Source organism: Capricornis sumatraensis, chromosome 21 (assembly GCF_032405125.1).
Source record: "Capricornis sumatraensis isolate serow.1 chromosome 21, serow.2, whole genome shotgun sequence".
In the NCBI taxonomy this organism is placed as follows: Eukaryota; Metazoa; Chordata; class Mammalia; order Artiodactyla; family Bovidae; genus Capricornis; species Capricornis sumatraensis.
In genome coordinates, this window is record NC_091089.1 from 14,148,396 (window position 1) to 14,169,200 (window position 20,805).

A 20,805-nucleotide genomic window follows, 5' to 3' on the forward strand; every position below is an offset into this window, starting at 1 on the left:
AGTATAGCTTAACTTCATTGTCAATATATTGTTCAATAAAAAACTTTGAATCTCTTGATGGGAAAGAACATAACATTCTATAACACACTGGTTCATAATCACTTCCATCATTATCGACCATTTATGGGAAGATATTTTAATATTCGAGTTACCATATGCTTAATTGCTCAGTCCTGTCCAACTCTTTGTGATCCCATGGACTGTAGCCCACCGGGCACCTCTGTCCATGGGATTCTCCAGGCAAGAACACTGGAGTGAGTTGCCATGCCTTTCTCCAAGGGATCTTCCCAATCCAGGGATCAAATCTGGGTCTCCCACATTGCAGGTGGATTCTGTACCACTGAGCCACCATGGCATAGATTATATTCCTATAAAATCTTTTTTGCCCAAAGTAGCAGAAAGTAAGGAGAAGGAAATGGCAACCCACTCCAGTATTCTTGCCTGGAGAATCCCATGGACAGAGGAGCCTGGTGGGCTGCTATCCATAGGGTCGCATAGAGTCAGACACGCATAGAGTGACTTAGCAGCAGCATCACTAAGTAAGTGTATGTTCTGAAGGCTGGATCTAACAGTATTGTGAAGGCTTCATTTTATCAATGTTATTCATGTTTCTTACTTGTTAGGTCATGTTTCAGAGGAAAGAAATAAGCATCATGTTGTTAATCCTTGGGTTCAGTTCAGTTCAGTCACTCAGTCATATCCGACTCTTTGTGACCCCACAGACGGCAGCATCCCCGGCCTCCCTGTCCATCACCAACTCCCAGAGTTTACTCAAACTCATGTCCGTTGAGTTGATGATGCCATCCAACCATCTCATCCTCTGTCATTTCCTTCTCCTCCTGCCTTCAATCTTTCCCAGCATCAGGGTCTTTTCAAATGAGTCAGCTCTTCGAATCAGACAGCCCAAGTATTGCAGCTTCAACTTCAGCATCTCTCTTTCCAGTGAATATTCGGTATTGATTTCCTCTAGGATGGACTGGTTGGATCTCCTTGCAGTCCAAGGGACTCTCAAGAATCTTCTCCAACACTGCAGTTCAAAAATATCAATTCTTCGGTGCTCAGCTTTCTTTATAGTCCAACTCTCACATCCATACACGACTACTGGAAAAATCATAGCTTTGACTAGATGGAACTTTGCTGGCAAAATAATGTCTCTTCTTTTTAATATGCTGTCTAGGTGGGTCATAACTTTTCTTTTAAGCAAGTGTCTTTTAATTTCATGGCTGCAGTCACTATCTACAGTGATTTTGGAGCCCCCCAAAATAAGATCTGTCACTGTTTCCACTGTTTCCCCATCTATTTCCCATGAAGTGATGGGACCAGATGCCATGATCTTATTCTTGGGTTACCATATATATATTTTTTTTTTCCATTTTAACAACTTAAGATGTATAAAACCTTAGGAAAAATAGCTTAATGAAACTATTCCAGAGTAATCATATGACTCATTAAAACAGGGAACAAAAGAGAGTCACAAGCTGATGTTTGTATAGTTACATTCTGATCACAGACACTTGAAATCTTTGCCTCTTTGTAAAACATTTTGAAATAAATGAAAAAAGAGCAAAATATTTTTACCAAGTCAGAGATAAAAAGACCTTTCTACAAATCTCTACCAAGTAAAGACAATTTGCTAATATGAAGCACGCATTTTCTAAAGATGGTATACCTAACCCAAAAGAGGCCGAAGAAGTCTGAGGATTATCTGACATTGTTAAAGCACTTAATACTCAGTCATTATGAAATATGCATGTGGGATCCCACTGAGTGCTTAGGATATGGAAAAGTGAAAGTGTTAGCAGCTCCGTCCTCTCTGACACTTTATGACCCCAGGGGCTGTAGTCCACCTGGTTCCTCTGTCCATGGAATTCTCCAGGCAAGAATACCAGAGTGTGTTGCCATTTCCAGGGATTGAACTTGAGTCTCCTGCATTGCAGTCAGAGTCCTTATTGTCTGAGCCATTAGGAAAGTGAACTCAATGATCTCTCACACCTGTAAAATATTACCTGTTCAAATATTATTTCCAGCATACAGTAATAAACAAGTAGAAGACAAACTCTTCTACTGAGGAGACGTTGGGCTATGTGTTTACCTCAGTTGTAATACACTTGTGATTTCAATTATTTTATCACTTAAGGCTCTGTCTTTCTTTGATGGTATGTCTTAATAAGTTGAACATATTCTATGCGGATTGATATCTTAAGCCCTTATAAGCTCATAAGTACTACTAAGATACTTTTTAATTTTATCAGGATCAAAAAGAATGTCAAAAAGGACAAGCATAAAATGCATCATATGAGAAATATCTCCTTGTTGGCCAAAAAAAAAAAAAGAGAAGTTAGTCACTGCTATCTGAAAAAAAAAAAAAAAAAATCTCCAGTTCACAATTTATGTAAAGTACCAACCTATTTTTGAGTATTTGGTTCCTGAGTATGTGAGTCATTCAATAGGGTCTCTTCAGTTAACTAAAATGACACATAATTATATTCTAATTTAAACATTCATCCATAGTTTAAATTAGAAATTCTATGTATACATTATGAATAAGAAGAAATTGAATGGTAAATTTAGAAATAACTTGATGACCTCCATTTATTTACCAATCAACAGTTATGTCTTAAGAACCCATTATATATTAGGCAAGGATTTTTCTTTGGGGTATAGGCAGCTTGGAATTTATTGAAGAAATCAGGCTTTGACACACTAGACATAGTAGAGTCTCAGTTATTATCACCATTAGAATCATCTAATGATGATACATAGTTGATCGTGATGATCTTATAATTATTTTTCTCCAATTCTTTGAAGATTCTACAGACACAGTAGGACTTCCCACTTTCATAGGTGCAGTGGTAAAGAATCTGCCTGCCAATGCAGGAGACACAGGAGATGCCAGTTCAATCTCTGGGTCCAGAAGATGCTCTGGAGAAGGAAATGGAAACCCACTACAGTATTCTTGTTTTGAAAATCACATGGACAGAGGAGCCTGGCACGCTACAGTCCATGGGGTAGCAAAAAAGAGTCGGACACAACTTAGTGACGAAACAACAACAAAATAGTCATAGCAAACAGACTGAGGAAATAATAGTCAGGAGAGAGAACTTTTAATAGAAGAATTTAGACTCTGCCTTTAAGCAGAAAAGATATTCTGAAGGTCTCTTTCCCTTCAAGGAAGAACCAGTTTTTATGGATCAGCAATATCTATAACTATCTATTATACAATAAACTATAAGAGTCTGTATTTTTTTTTTAATCTAGCCTCCAACGGTGAATTCTCACACCCTACCATTACTGAAATATTCAAAAAGTACATTGTATGTGTAAGAAATTCTTGTTCATTGATCATGAGATATTTATAGTTTCTACCTCCTGCCCCCAAATGACGAGTCCTCATATCAGTTTTCTGAAGCCTCAGACTGTCCATCCAGTCATCACCACAGTGGAGTCATGCACTCCTGAGTAGCTGCATTCTCTCTGTGGAATACTCATGCCTCTTATTTGCATTTCCTTCTGCTCAAAATCTTAGTTGTGTTCCATCTAAAAGTCACTCCAAAAAGTTGCTCATCTTCCCTTAGGATTCTGGCAATCAGATATTAAAGCATACTTGTTTGTCTTGGAAAGTTTACAAAGATTTTTATCAAAATCTATTTCATTTTCACTGAGTTCAACCTTTTTTTTTTTTTTCATAGGATTCAGCCAGGTGTCTCAGAGAGGACTGGCTCAGAGACAAATTTGAAATGCCAACATTTTGTTTCTCTAGGTACAGAATCATCTTTCTCCTAAAAATATTATACGTTCTGCTACAGAGTTTGTTTTTTTTATGTAAATTACTTCATAGGTGACTGGATACAGGATGGATCCATATAATGAGAGAGTCGTCATGTCAGTTGATTGCTGATGTTTCTCAGAATATGGTTTTGAAGCAATCATGGGAGATTAAAGAGAAAGTATGTGTAACAAATAAGGATCAAGATGAGCAATGTGAGAAACCTGGTATTCTGACAGAGGTGTTTTTCTAAAGTCCAAATAGTAACTGTTTTAATGTATTCAAGACCGTTCAGTATGTTAACTTAGTGAAGCACCAATACTTTGGCCACCTGATATGAACAGCCAACTCATTAGAAAAGACCCTGATGCTGGGAAAGATTGAAGGCAGGAGGAGAAGTGGATGACAGAGGGCATTTTGTTTGGATGGCACCACTGACTCAATGACATGAGTTTGAGCAAACTCTGGGAGATGGTGAAGGACTGGGAAGCCTGACATGCTGCAGTCCATGGGGGTCACAAAGAGTTAGACATGACTGAGTGACTGAACAGTAGCGTTAATTTAAATGGGGAAATCACGGCTTCAGATCAAGAAATTGATGAGACATACTCTCTCCTTCTCAATGTTTGCACATATTGAGACATTAAATCAAAATTAAGGCAGATTGGAGGCTCAGGGATCAACCTGTTTATTACAAAATGTTAAATGTGAATATCTAACCTAATGTGAAATCCATATAAATGTAGAATCTCAACTCCAGAATTAGGCCTAGTAGTGGGCATGGCAGCCTGAGTTTGCCTCCCCTTGTGTGTGCACATGCATGCATGGTTGAAACAGATTGCAGAGGTGGGGCTGGAGAACACTAGAATGTTGAAAACAGAGGGCGAATGTAGTTCTTGGAGGCTAGGATTTCCCCTCAAGAGGAGAACTAAGGCGAGAACATCCAGGGCGTCCCTGGTGGCTCAGCGGTAAAGAATCCGCCTGCCAACCCAGGAGATACGGGTTCGATCCCTGATCTGGGAAGATCCCACATATGCTGTGGAACGACTAAGCTCCTATGCCTCAGCTACTGAGGCTGTGCTCTAGAGTGCAGGAACCACAATTACTGACACCACGTGCCCTAAAGACTGCTCTGCAACAAGAGAATGCACCGCAGTGAGAGGTCCATGCACTGCAACTAGAGAGTAGCCCCGACTGATGCAGCTGAAGAAACTATTCTTTCCATATTTACCAGACAACCAGGAGACTCTTAAGCAGTGGAGTCTAGAATTTTATCAAATTTACAGAAACAAGATATTCCAGCTGCTATTAGATAAGACAAACGTCCCCTTGCATGCTGCTTTCCTTCCATCCCATTCGCTTTTGTGCTGGGTAATATTGGTGGTGGATGGATTTGGTTTTGGATCAATCAGATGAAAAACTGAGTTGGAGATACATTGTTTGGATTCATTGGGATGAGGTATGAGGCTCCCTTCCATGCATAGTCAGGTTGTCATTGCCCTTCAGAAGGAGGAATGTAACTGCATGGATTCCCCTAGAATTCTGATATATTAATACAAATGGGGTCAGAAATCCTATCAAGCCCCTTGGCACCCAAAACCAGATGTATGTGGATAGTTGGAGGAAAAGAATGAAAATATATGGATAAAGCCAGCATTTAGCTAAAAAAAAAAAACCTTGTTTTTTGTCAATAAATATAATTAACAATAACAAATCAGTACAAATCACTTCAAAATACAAATTGATGAAACAGTGATAATACAATGTAACATTACATAGCTATCTGAAAGGTGTCAAAAACTAAAGACGGAAAAAAAAAATGAACATAGATCATTAACAAACAAGTACAACAGAAGCTTTTATTTCCTAAAAGTCTTAATGTATAAAAACATGAAAATGTCTGCAGTAGTTTTTATCACTAAGTGTTAAGATGAATACTCTGAAATCTTGGTATTTTCCCAGTTTTTCCTTATAATAAACGTGTCACTTTTGTAATCAGAAAAAAGGGAAGGGAAGGAGGTTTGGAAGTAAGTTTGACGAACCAGTTCTGAAGTTCTGAGTCCCTAGCAAAGTATTATTCCCCTAAGATGGTCACCCTTAAACCTTGGTAACTCTGCTACTAATTCAAATTAATACAGCAGGAGGTGCTGTTTGGGCACCCAAAGTTTAAATGAAGCTACAGGTTCATATAAGGAAACTTATATGTTCATATAGGAACATATAAAAACTTTTAAATCTTCTACTACCTAGATGAAGGAAACATGTCAGAGATTTTCTCATATGGACAATAATTTTTACAATTTAACATCACATCATGCAAATTTCTAAAGTTTTACACAATTGGCAAATTCAAACCAAATATTCCTTAACTATCAAAATTAAATTTTATTTGTTTTATTTGTAAGTAAATATGCTAGAGGAATCACCACACTCTCTTCCTATTATCTCTATAAAAATGGCATTAAGCAATATTTTTATGTAAAGAGAATTAAATAGTAGGACAAGAAAAATGGAGTAGATTTATTATAGAGACACCAGATTAGTACTGAATATATATATATAAAACTTTTGGGATGTTTGAGATAACTATCAGCCTTTTTTTTTTCTTTTTACTATCAGCCTTTTAAAAATTTGAGATTTCTAGTAATACCTTTCCTCATTCAAAGTAAATATTTATTTCTGTACATACTTTGGTGTTAAGTTTGGAATCTTTAAGAGAACCCACAGAGCTGGAGAAAGTTTAAGGGTCATAAAACCTAGACAAAGGTCTCAAAAGACAAGTCCGTCATAGCAAGCCATATTATTCAGCTGCAAAAAGGAACAAAATTGTGCCATTTGCAGAGATGTAGATGGACCTAGAATAGACTGTCATATGAGTGTAACGTCAGGAAGAGAGAAACAAATATCATATATGAATAAAATATGTGGAATCTAGAAAAATGGTATAGATGATCTTATTTTCAAACCAGAAATAGAGACAGAGACATAGGGGTCAAATGTACGGACACTAAGGGGGAAGATGAGGTGGGATGAATAGGAAGATTGATTGACATCTATTGAATTGACCACTGATACTATGCAAGGAGATCCAACCAGTCCATTCTGAAGGAGATCAGTCCTGGGTGTTCACTGGAAGGACTGATGCTAAAGCTGAAACTCCAGTACTTTGGCCACCTCATGCGAAGAGTTGACTCATTGGAAAAGACTCTGATGCTGGGAGGGATTGGGGGCAGGAGGGGAAGGGGACGACAGAGGATGAGATGGCTGGATGGCATCACCGACTCGATGAACATGAGTTTGAGTGATCTCTGGCAGTTGGTGATGGACAGGGAGGCCGAAGAGTCCAACACGAACTGAACTCCGCATGAAACAGATAACTAATGAGAATTGACTATATAGGACAGGGAGCTCTACTCAACGCCCTGTAGTGACCTAAATGAGAAAGAAATAAAAAACAGAAGTGATATATGCATACATATAGTTGACTTCCTGGTGGTTCAGAAGGTAAAGAATCTGCCTGCAATGCAGGAGATGCTTGCTAAATCCCTGGGTTGGGAAGGTCCTCTGGACAAGTGAATGGAACCCTTTCCAGTATTCTTGCCTGGAATATTCCAGGGACAGAGAAGCCTGGCAGGCTACAGTCCCTGGGGTCACAAAGAGTCAGACATGACTGAGCAACTAACATTTCACTTTCATAGCTGATTCACTTTGCCACACAGAAGAAGCACAATATTGTAACTATACTTGAAGCAAACAAACAAACACAAATTCCATACGACAGTTGATAATTTAGTCTGTAATATTTTCCACCCAAATAATGTAGCCACATCCTATGTCATAGTATCTTTCCACAAAGCCAAGGTCATCACCTTTGATTACATGCTCCCCAGGCCTACTAAAAGCCTCTCATTGTTTTCTTGAGGACTAATTTTTTACTTCTCATCTCATTTTACAACTTTCTCGTTCCATTCTTGGCTCCAAATGTCAGCATCTGATAATGCTACAATTTCTTCCACTTGAGTTCTGATTACATTGAGAAATAAAATAGAGCAAGGATGATAGGAGCCCATTAAATACGCATGGTAATGATGCTGATAATAATAATGTATTTATATGGAAAATTTTTATTTTTTGTGCCTATCATTGTTCCACGCCCTGAATATACATTAACTAATTTAATCTTCACAACACTCTGAAGTTAGGTAGTGCTTTTATTTCTCATGAATGAGAAAACTTCTACATGTAAGTCTAAACAACCAACAGTCATGGAAGAGTTACACTTCAGAGTTACAGTTGCTGAGCACAGGCTGTTCGCATGAGAGTACAAACTCTTCCACAAATGGTCTTTTTTGTGTGCCAGACTTAGGCCATCAAGAAGATGTTGTTATAGGCATTGTTTGGAGGAAAGGCGAGAACTCGTGGTTAGGAGGGGCTGGGTGAGCTGGAGTGGTATTTCAGAGCAAGGGCTTTACTATTGCTCACACAGGAAACTAATCTGTTCTCCCCAGCTAGTATGTTACTGTAGATTGGATATAATAAACATACAAAACAACCTTTGGGTTTTGGTGGATTCAAAACTTTATGCCTGTTTAAAATGCAGGAATTGTCTTTTGCGGAAACATAAAATGTTCTTTTATGTTTCCACATTTCTGTGCTAGGGTCGCATGTTTTTGGATGTCTGTGCTAATTTCTTCTTGAGCAGAACATCCACACCCTCCAGCAGATATTGATGTACAGCTTTAGAGAGTAAAAGCATCAACTCAATACTGTTCCCAAATGCTAAGCACACTTAGGGAACATTTCCTCTGTCGTAGTACAGTTTGTAATATCTTTTGTTTTAAATTGCCTTTTCATCATTTATGCCTTTATTTAGGCTATGTGAGAAAAAAAAAAGTCAAAATACTTAAAAGGATTTTCACTCAACCAGTGAACATAATGTGTATTTTAAAGTTCACTCTTCTTTGAATGCCAGGACTGCTCAGGAAGCATACAGAAATAAGATAGGGAGAACATGAAAATTTGCATTTAGTGAGCTGATTACATGTGTTCTTTAATAACTCTTTTCTTAAACATATAAGACATAAAAAGTAGTAGCCTAAGCACAGTGAAGACCAACCCAACACAAAAGTTGAAATCTTAAAAAAAAACAAAGAAGAAAAAGCATTTTACTTGACCCCTACATAATAAAACCATTTGTTCTCTCCCCTATCACAGTCATTCTGGGGTCATTTGCCCCATTTTATGTTTTATTTATTTGTCATCACTTACCAATTTTATTTTATATATGTGGTTACTTAGTTATTCTTCATTGTCTGTCTCTCTACACAATGTAAGAAGCATAATATCAGAGACCTTGTGTGTGCGTGTGTGTTTATGGTTATATCCTTAGTACCAAGAACTGTGCTGGAATGATCAATTAATATTTATGAATAAAGTGTACTTGTAAGAGGAGAATCAGCAGGAAGACAGGACCTCAGGAGATAAAACCAGGTCAGGAGAGCAGAGCAAAACTCCTGAAAAGAGAAAATAGCTGGGCACTGTAGCTCTGTTTGGAAGATTATCTTTCTGTCTCTCTCTGTCTCTGTCTCTTTAGCTGTCTATATTTCCAAAGTTTGATGTCAGTGGTGATTTATCTTTTGTTTCTTTGTTCAAGGCTGACCCAGTTTAAAGGAGCAGTTTTTCAAACAAAAATCGTCTAGGCTCAGCAAAATTTAAAATAAGTTTATTAATCATCTTTCACTATTATGCAGTATTTTATATTTGAAAATGCTTAAGTGAAACACTATTAGAGAAGATTCAAGCATTCAGCTAATGGGTTAAATACTTTGGTTTCATAAAAATCCTCTCCAACCATCTCTAATGGAATATTATGATGTGGTTTTAAATCTGGGAGATATATTCATATACCTCCTATTCTGAGACAGCCTGGTTACTTCCTGACTGACCCTACAGCCTCTATAAAAACTCAATGAAATTAATGTTCTCATGGCCTGAGTTTGAACTACTGGGACTCATCATGTATCCCAAAGGGTAGATTTTAATATCAGCAAAAGCTGTACTGATATGGAACCATCCTAATCACCTTTTAAGTTTCCAAGTTAACTACAGTGGTTAATAGTGTACAACTTACTCCAAGTTCAGGCTTTCCAGGTGGCCCAATGGTAAAGAATCTGTCTGCCAATGCAGGAGATGCAAGAAATGCAGGTTTGATCCCTGGGTTGGGAAGATTTCCTGATGTAAGAAATGGCATTCCACTTCAGTATTCTACTCTGGGAAATCCCATGGAAAGAGGAGCCTGATGAGCTACAGTCCATGGGGTTGCAAAGAGTTGGACACGACTGAGCACACACACACATACCCACACCTACTCCTAAAGTTCAAAGTTAGTGCATGCCCTTTTAATGACCAGATTTACCTTTACCTCAGTCTTAACCCACCTTAAGAAGCGATGTGAATTTTGGGTTGAATCCAGTGTCTGAAATCTGGATCACAGTTGGTTCAGATATTCCAAAAGACCTGCTGCGTATCCATTGCTAACTCCTGAAAGACTGAATTACCCAGATCAAAGGAAAAATATAGAGGAAGTTTATTCTAAGATCCAAGGGCTCAGTTTTTAAAATATCTCTCCAATGTATTTATCTTGAGATCCTTCAGTCTTCTAGGGAGCTGAGGAAGGGTAGATGTAATGATTAGTTCAGTTCAGTAGCTCAGTCGTGTCCGACTCTTTGCGACCCCATGGACTGCAGTACCCCAGGCCTCCCGGTTCATCACCAACTCCCGGAGTTTACTCAAACTCATGTCCATTGAGTCCGTGATGCCATCCAACCATCTCATCTCTGTCGTCCCATTCATTGCCTTCAATCTTTCCCAGCATCAGGGTCTTTTCAAATGAATCAGTTCTTCACATTAGGAGGCCAAAGTATTGGAGTTTCAGCTTCAACATCCGTCCTTCCAATGAATATTCAGAACTGATTTCCTTTAGGATGGACTGGTTGGATTTCCTTGAAGTCCAAGAGACTCTCAAAAGTCTTCTTCAACACCACAGTTAAAAAGCATTAATTCTTCAGCATTAAGCTTTCTTTATAGTCCAACTCTCACATCAATACATGACTACTCAAAAAATCATTGCTTTGATTAAACGGACCTTTGTGGGCAAAGTAATGTCTCTGCTTTTCAATATGCTATCTAGGCTGGTCATAACTTTTCTTCCAGGGAGTAAGCATCTTTTAATTTCATGACTTTGGCCACCATCTGCAGTGATTTTGGAGCCCCTCAAAATAAAGTCTGTCACTGTTTCCCCATCTATTTGCCATGGGGTGATGGGACCAGATGCCATGATCCTAGTTTTCTGAATGGTGAGTTTTAACCTAACTTTTCACTCTCATCTTTCACTTTCATCACGAGGCTCTTTAGTTCTTCACTTTCTACCATAAGAGTGGTGTCATCTGCATACCTGAGCTTATTGATATTTCTCCTGACAATCTTGATTCCAGCTTGTGCTTCTTCCAGCCCAGCATTTCTCATGATGTACTCTGCATATAATTTAAGTAAGCAGGGTGACAATATACAGCCTTGATGTACTCCTTTGACTATTTGGAACCAGTCTGTTGTTCCATGTCCAGTTCTAAGTACATATTGACTTGACAGTCTTAATTTGTTTATGTTAGTATCTCAGTGTCTGATACATAGTATATGCTCAACAAACGATTGTTGTTAAATAGTTGAATAGTTTTTAAAATACTATTTTTTAAATGGGATGGTTCCCTCCCCCTCTCACCAACAGCTTTGTCCAATGACAAACCTATAGCCTCCCCTTCATTCTCCTGACTGGGGCTGCTGCTGCTGCTAAGTTACTTCAGTCATGTCTGATTCTGTGTGACCCCATAGATGGCAGCCCACCAGGCTCCGCTGTCCTTGGGATTCTCCAGGCAAGAACACTGGAGTGGGTTGCCATTTTTGTCTCCAATGCATGAAAGTGAAAAGTGAAAGTGAAGTCTCTCAGTTGTGTCCGACTCTTCACAACCCCCTGGACTGCAGCCTACCAGGCTTCTCAATCCATGAGATTTTCCAGGCAAGAGTACTGGAGTGGGTTGCCATTGCCTGCCTGGGGCTAGAGTTAGTAAAAAGAAAAATGCACATATGATCATGTCAGTCTTCTGATTAACTTCTTACAATAGCTCAACATTGCCCTTAGGATAAGTCAACTCCACTGTAAGCAGGCAGAGCTCTTTAACTAGATTCTGGTCTGTTCTCCAGCTTTGTCCTATTTTCACTGTTGGACAGTCTGCCCCAGATATCAGAAGCTTCTTCAATTTGCAAATCATTGTATTCGGTTCTCTATTTGTTAAAGCTAAGTCCTAATTTGGATATGCTTAAGTATAATTTCTGCTGTTACAAAAATAACAGCTATAGCTGTAAATGTACATATCTTTTGACAGTTGTAACATTTTTTTTAGGAAAAATTTTAAAAGTCAAATCAATGAACAGAAAAATATATTTTTTACTATTTTTGATACCACTTTTCAGTTTGTTGTGGAAGATTAGTGCCGATTTATGCCCCAGTCTACTGTCCAACATGATGCTTAGTGTCTATATCACAGTCAAAAATACATATTTGGGGGCAATTTAAAAAGTTACTCCAAACCATCATTATTTTAATAAGCATTTCCATTGATAATTATCTCTTCATGACTTTATCCCTTTTGTTGGTTTTTGGTCAGGTTATTAAATTAAAATAAAAGTTTAATTTTATAATTCTGTGCCTTATTATTATGGCTACTAAATTCACTAAAAACTCATTCAAGCAAAAATGGCGAAACTCCTGTTTGACACATTACATTACTTCTATGATTAATGGAAGTTTTAATTAGCAAGTTGTCATTGCATGCGTGTATATATATTACATAGATATATAATTTTGTAGATATAAATTAATGTCATTTAATCAATTATTCAAAATGTATTGAGTTTATAAGTGAATAAAAGCATTAAAGATCAGTATTTGTATGCGTGGCTTAGAACACTTTCAGAAGCAACTAAATGATGATCCAACTCAGGAAAAGCAAATTTACTGGCCTATCAAACTGACATATGGAGAGACATATATCAGGCTTCAGGTACAGTTTGATCAGGGTTTCTGCTGTGTTTCATTAACTTTGTCGCTGCTCATTTCTGTTCCTCTCCAGGCTGCCTTGCTGTGTGTTCCTAGGGTTTTACAATAAAGTACAATATGTTTTCTATTATACTTCATTCTTTTACGACATGAGAAATTTACTGTTTGTGCTTATCATGTGAAGGCTATGACTCTTAGATATTCCTCACAACAACATATCTCTCGTGAGAAGAGTGAACAACATTATTGACCCTGGACTTGTACACAAACAGAAATCAAAAGACGTTTCCAGAAGTTTATTGACAGGTCACTTCAGTGTGTACACTTTATTTCTGTACCAGCATATGATATTCCTGTTATTAAAGCCATCTGAAACTATCAAGGGTCACTTTACATTAATGCAGACAGGAAAATAAACACTAGGGGCAGGGAACTGAACTGATAAGAAGAACTAAAGATTTTAGGCAGAGTCAAAGGGTATTTTTCTCCACTGAGATACTTTAAATTTGAATACAAAGGTGGATCCAAAATGTCTTTAGCTACAAGAAAATCAGTTTAATTTAGTAGGAGATGAGATAAAAATTATTTTGAACAATTTGAAGAATCAAACCCCTGGAACTATTTAATCAAAGAAACATGTTATTTTGCCTCTCATTTCTTCTGAAATATGCAGTGTATGGAAGCTTTCAAAGACTGAGGCCAACTTCTCAAATTTCAAGTTGACAGTGCTAAATTATTTGGGGAGGCTCAAATTTGAAGCCAATGGCAGTTGAAACATCTTCAGTTTTTATTCTTATTTCGTGAATTTTGGTTTTATAATTATTTAAATTTGCATTATTATGTTATCATCAAGATGACCAAAATACATCAAACATACCCTTGTCTTACCAGAGAAGATTCAAAACCATATATATATATATATATATATATATATAAAGTTATGGTTTCTAGCACGATTATAGCTATGAAAGCATACACATCAAAACAGAAATACATACAGTCATCATCAAAATTAGCCACTTTTTAACCAGGCTTTCCCAGACAACCCAGTGCCCTGGAGAGAGAGAGAGTAAATAGTAGAGTCACATTATTAGTCAAGTATGTTTGTCTGGAATTTTTCCTTGCTGAAATTAAGGCACATTTGACCCTACTTAAAGTCCATTGTAATATTTTTAGAAACCTTAAAAGGAAGTCTCCCATTTTTCTACCTTCACTGGGATTCCCAGTTCTGTTCCTACCCCACCCAGTGATCCCTACCCGCAATGCTTCTGCTCTCAAAGGCTCTACAAAGACCCGCCAAAGAGCTGCTGACACTAAGATTTCTCACAGCTTCTTTCTGATACAGTGACTCCAAGATTATGCTCATTTTCCAGGCTCATCCAGCACTTCCCAGAAAGGTGACTGGTGTGCGTGGTCATCATGGAGGTGAGATTCGAAGCCTTTTTCTTAATACACCTCCACAGTGACTGAGGCAGGCCGGGGACTATGGAAAGTGGCACACTGCCTTTTATGGTTTCTACCAGGAACTGGCAAACATACATTCCACTCACACATCATTGATAGAGTAAGTCACATGCATGAGACCCTATTCTGTCACTAGAAAGAGAACTGGGTGAGATCTGTAGTCACTGTAATCACAGGGGTGTCAACTGTCTCTCTTCATAGGACAAATTGTTCACAGAAGATTCCTAGACCTTTCATACCGGTGGATTTTTGGTCTGTTGGCAACATTTGTCATCCAGACAGTTTTGGATGTGTTTGAATCCTTGGCTAAGTGCTGTGTGTGCGTGCTAAGTCACTTCAGTCGTGTCTGACTCTTTGTGCACATCAAGAATACTGGAATGGGTTGTCATGCCCTCCTCTAGGAGATCTTCCTGACCCTGGGATTAAAGCCCCATCATCTCTATGTCTCCTGAATTATCAGATGGGTTCTTTACCATTAGGAATCCTCTGGTTAACCTCTACATTTGAGAATCAAATGTGAATTTGCTACGCTATGACTTTTTGTTTATTGTTTCTTTATGTCTTTGTTTTTCTATCCAGAAAACACACAATATGGTTACATTTCTCAGCTTGTCCTAGTACAGAGTTCCTTCTTTCCCTGGAAGTCTCTAAAAATATTTTTTGACCAGATACTTAATTTTTTTCTGGCTTAATGTCCTTGTTCTAGATAGCTAAAAATAATTTGTACCCTGTCCAGAATCCCCTAGTCATATGCATAAGACCATGGCATGGATATTATAAAGTTTAAGCATTCCTTCACTCCTTTGCTCCAATTACTAATTTGTTCTACAATAAACTCTTCAGAGAAATGTTTATAGGTGGTGGCTATTATATAAATGCTGACAATAAACTGTCCTGCTGATCAGTGAGCAATGCCCTTACTCTTCCAAAGAGCTTACTACTTTCTGAACAATTATCCATGACTGAATCAATGCATGAAAAGCTTTCCTGCCTATTCTGTATTATTGAAATATAGTTCATGGTTCAGTTCAGTTCAGTCACTCAGTTGTGTCTGACTCTTTGCGACCCCATGAATTGCAGCACGCCAGGCCTCCCTGTCCATCACCATCTCCCGGAGTTCACCTAAACTCATGCCCATAGTTCATGGTTCATGAACTATGTCACCAGTTCATGGTTAAATACTTCAAAAAACTAGCTAGGAAAGAGCAGAAAATTCATTTGAAAGAAGAAAAGGTAACTGGAATTTCCCTGAAGAGATCTGGGCCCAGTTTTCTACACAGGTTGTTATAAACTGCTTTTCTCGCGGCTGCAGGTCCTTATTTTGTTGGATTTCCCTTGTATGACCAACATTTTTTGTCCTCCTTTTCATCTGTAGGGACTTTTTCCCAGTACATTGCAGCCAGAAGGCCAGGAGAGCAGCTGTCTCCACTAGAGAAACCTATTATTTGCCAGATGGATGGGCTTCTACCTGGATTCATTGGTTGTTTTCCCTAACACCTCAGGGTACCTTGTAGTCTTTGCAATAATTGAAGACTTGTTCCAATCTGGATCAGAGCTGGTCTACATTTTAAGAGACTTAAAATCTATTTATTTTAGGCTGTGATATTTAGGAACAGTATGTTTCTGAGTAAGCAAAAGGAATTATGGATTTACTCTGAAGTTAATGAAGGTTAAGAAATGCCAAAAATTATATAAACTTCAGGACACAGAAAATCTGGGTTTTTGCTTGCTAAAAAGTAAATTCAGATGCTTATAATCTCAGTGGAATGTAAAATCTTCATAGTCAATTGCTACTATAACAAGTTTTTGTTTTCTTCTTATATTTTATTTGAGAGCCTCTAAACTATGAAAAGAAATCAAAATAGTGGTCATATAACAAAATCAAATAATTAAGAGTTTAAAAACAACATATTGGGTCAGTTATCTACATACAGGAGAAGGATTGGACATAAAGGATTGGTGTATAAGCAATATAATAATGGATATAAAAAACATCTGGCACATTCCTTGGCACAAAGTACACATTTAATAAATGTCTGTTGAATAGATAAATGCGGGACCAATTTGCTAAATTAGTTTTGTCAGTTTTCTGTAGTGTCTCACCTTTTTCTCAGTTTATGTAACTATGTTCCACCAATCAGTCTATCAAATAATATAAACCATCTTTGATAGAAATAAACTCCTTACTTTTTCTGAAAACAGTCACATTTATAGGCTTATAATTTAAAACTTTGATAATTGTTATAAGTAAATTCATCTCATACTCGAGAACAGACTTTCATTGAAAAACACTGGATGAGGTAACTTCTCAACCTTTCCTGCTGGCACAGGTTTAATAGAAATTTATTTTTTGGAAAAAGCTTCTGTAATAGTGATACTTTTGCGGGGGGAGAAAGCTTTTTATAATACTTCTAGAACTGATAGCAATCATATTCAGTAAATTAGTTTTTGTTTAAAGTTTATCATTGGTTATATAAATAGAAATCTTAGCTCATTAAGGTGAAAGAAAAAGGAAATACATATTCTATATCTCTAATATTTCTGTGAAAATGTGCATACTTATTTTTTTAATGTTTCATTACGACATAGAGACAAGTGACCAGGGCAGATAGATACACAAATGCAGATGTTTTTTAGAGAGTTAACATGAAAAATTTGATTAGATAAGAAATAAATGCCTGTATCCTCAAATGCTGCATGACTGCAGAAAGGAAATTTTCCAGGCATTGTTTTGAAATATATAGGGAGTTACACTGAAATTGACACTTGGAAGAATCTGAAAACCATGACAATAGTTCTGTAAAGGGATGGTAATTTGGCTATATAATTAAATTGGAATGTGCTCAGTAAGCAGATGTGTGCAAATAAAGCAACATCTAAGCTCCGGGTTTGCACTTCTTGATCTTTCTTTTGTCTGCCTTTTTATGAGGACACCCCATGGCTTTCTGTTGTTGCTGTGTTGTGGTTGTTCTTCTTCTCCTCACTAAATTAGCTCCGGGCACTAACACACTCCTTAGGTTTATTCAGGAGCCTAGCAGGCTGCAAAGTTCCATTTTGTCAACAGATGGCGTAAGGAATGATTCTCCATGCTCAGTGACTTCAAAACATTATGCTATTGCTGTCCCAAAGCTGATTTGAAATTATTTCCATGCTATTGTTAAATGGAAACAAACTTTTTCACATTTCAAAAGTCATTGACAATGGGACACTATTTGCAAATGACATAAACAGCAAAATATTTCCTTTTCCATGAAACAAAACCAAGAGTCAAAAAAGTGGCTTAATAAGAGAAAACACTACTAAGGCTTTCTTTCACCTACCTACCACAATATACTATTAAGTCCAGCTTCCACTCTTTATACCCCAAAAAGCAGGACTCAGATTCCCATGAAAATATGAATGGCAATCTATTCTCAGATAATTCATAGTAGGTTCTTAGTGGCAATTATTTTACTTGTATAAACTGATATAATTTCACTATATTCCACTTTAGTGCTACTATAATAGCACATGGGAGCTTGATTCAAGATACATTTGGAAATAAACATAAAAGAGAAAACTTTCTAATATAACAGAGAAGAGAGAGATAAATTAAAAAAAATTTAGAGCTATAAATTCCTCCTTGAAAGAAAAGCTATGACAAACAGACAGCATATTAAAAAAGAAGAGACATCACTTTACCAACAAATATTTGCATAGTCAAAGTTATGTTTTTTCCAATAGTCATGTACAGATATGGGAGTTGGACCGTAAGGAAGGCTGAGAGCCGAAGAACTGATGCTTTCAAACTGTGGTGCTGGAGAAGACTCTTGAGAGTCCCTTGGACAGCAAGAAGATCAAACCAGTCAGTCCTAAAGGAAATCAGCCCTGATGTTCATTGGAAGGACGGATGCTAAAGCTGAAGCGCTAATGCTTTGGCCACCTGATGCGAAGAGCCAACTCACTGGAACAGACCCTGATGGTGGGGAAGATTGACGGCAAGGGGAGAAGGAGGCGACAGATGGTTGGATGGCATCACTGACTCAATGGACAAGAGTTTGAACAAACTCCAGGAGATAGTGAAGGACAGGGAAGCCTGTTGTAGTGCAGTCCACGGCGTCGCAAAGACTCAGGAATGGCTTAGCAACTGAACAACAGCAACAAAACACTTTATCATTGAATTTAAACTGTCATTTATTGATGTGAAAACGTGAGATAAACACTGACTTGTCCAAATCACTCAAGAGTACCTCAGTTTCCAGTGCTCTCATGATTCATAGTTCTGGTCACAGAAGTTGATTTAGTCTTTAATATTAAGACTTATCCTGCCTCAGCTTTTACTGGTGGGACTGAGAAAGGCATACACATAAGTACTAGGTCAACCAAAGCAACTTTTTACTAATACCTAGAGATTTGACATCAAAAGTGATTTTCTGGATTAACTCTTTATTATTTTTAGTGTGAAAAATGTTTTAATTTCTCATTGATAATTTTTATGTTGATTACATGTTGAAATGGTAATTGGGCTAAGTAGACTAAATTACTTAAGCTAATTTTCCATACTGCTTTACACTTTTCTTAATGTGATTGTTGAAAAAATTTTCATTAAATCTGTAGCTATGTTTTTATTTCTATAGCACAGCACTGGAATAGATGATTGATTTTTTTTAACTTATTTTTGGCTTAGTATTTATTTATTTTAAAAAATTTGTATTGGAGGATAGTTGCTTTACAATGTTGTTAGTTTCTACTATATGACAGAGTAAATCAACTATATGTATACATATATCCCTTGCTTTTTGGATTTCCTTCCCATTTAGATCACCACAGAGCATTGAGTCAAGTTCTCTGTGATATACAGTAGGTTGTCACTAGTTATCTCTTTTATCCATGTATCAAGAGTGTATAGATTTCAATTCCAGGGGTGGGATGAATTTGGATAAACCCTTTGCAGAAATCTGTTGGTGATTCTAGACTGAAAGGGTTCCTTTTGCATAAATTAGGAGATTTTAGAGGCCTCCTCCTTGGAACATCTAGCATGTGGATGGGCACTTTGTTGGCGGCGGTGTTATGGGGGAATGGAAGAGCTTTTCTCTACCCAGGAGAGGCAACGAAGCCAAAAGAGTGAGAGGGAGAGACAGCGAGAGGGAAATGGAGAGCGGAGTCATGGCTGTGATGCTGTAGTGTTAATATTAGCCTCTCAATCATGTCGGACAATTTGTGACCCCAAGGACTGTAGCTCACCAGGCTCCTCAGTCCATGGCGATCCTCTAGGCAAGAACACTGGTGTGGGTAGCCATCCCCTTCTCCAGGGGACCTTGCCTACTCAAGGATCGAACCCAGGTCTCCTGCATTATTGTAGGGAGACTCTATAAACTGATATTTTCCCATTAAAACATCTCACTACCCCTGCACTCATCTCTGAGCTATCGCATGTAGGGTTGTAATTAACATTAGTATTTATTTTTAACTAATGCAGGTGACTTTTTAAATGCTTTTGAAAGCTGTTTGATATTATTTTGCAATTGTATTGAGTTCTTACTGGCAGAAATTCATTTTATGGGAAAGAATAAATAATACTGAACTCTGGAAATTTTCAACAATGTCAAGGAGAATTTTATCTGTGATATTTTAAAACGATTTTCCATTATTTTCTTTCACATTATACACTCCTACACTGTATACACTATTTGCATAACAATGTGGAGTGTTTATGAATAACTTAACAAATTCATATTCTCCATCAACCCTAATGACAGCATTATTAGCTCAACCTTTAATGCATAATCACAGCAGGAGGTTTTTGAAACATTAAGTCTGTAGAACAGAAGTGAAAAAATTGGCAAGAAAATCAGACAGTTCTTTTCCTGTACACAGAGCTGAGTTACCTCTCAGTGCCTTATGGTCTGGTTTCCCACCTTCTTTTCCCTTTTATTCTAGCAGTTCTATTCAATATCTGTTATATTAGACTTTAAGTCAACTTCATTCTATAAATAATTAGGAAAAAGAATGGTTATAAAAGAAGATACAGATTTTCAGGAAACAGAATATTCTACTGTCCTCCCATGTTAGGAGAAGAAGGGTGCACTGCTGAATATGCTAGAATTAATCTTGCATATAACACCATGAAAAATAAATAATACAATTTAAAATAGTTTCTTAAAATGAAACTGGTAATTTATAGTGTTTTGAATGAATTGTGAAAAACTAAATCACATAATGAATACCAGGAATGGATGAATGAACACTGAAATTTTTGTTACCAGTAATGGCTGGAATCATCCTATGATATTAGGAATGCACCATTAAAGCCTAAATGTGTGGCAAATGACTCTCTTCCAATCACAAGAAGGAAGAGAGTCCAGCAGTTTCTAGATTGTTGTGTAAGAGTTAAGGACATTTGCTGTATTGGTGGCAATTATAAAAGAAAAAAAAAATGTAAATGCTTGCAATGGAAGAACTGTTTTGTTAAATAGTAAAAAAA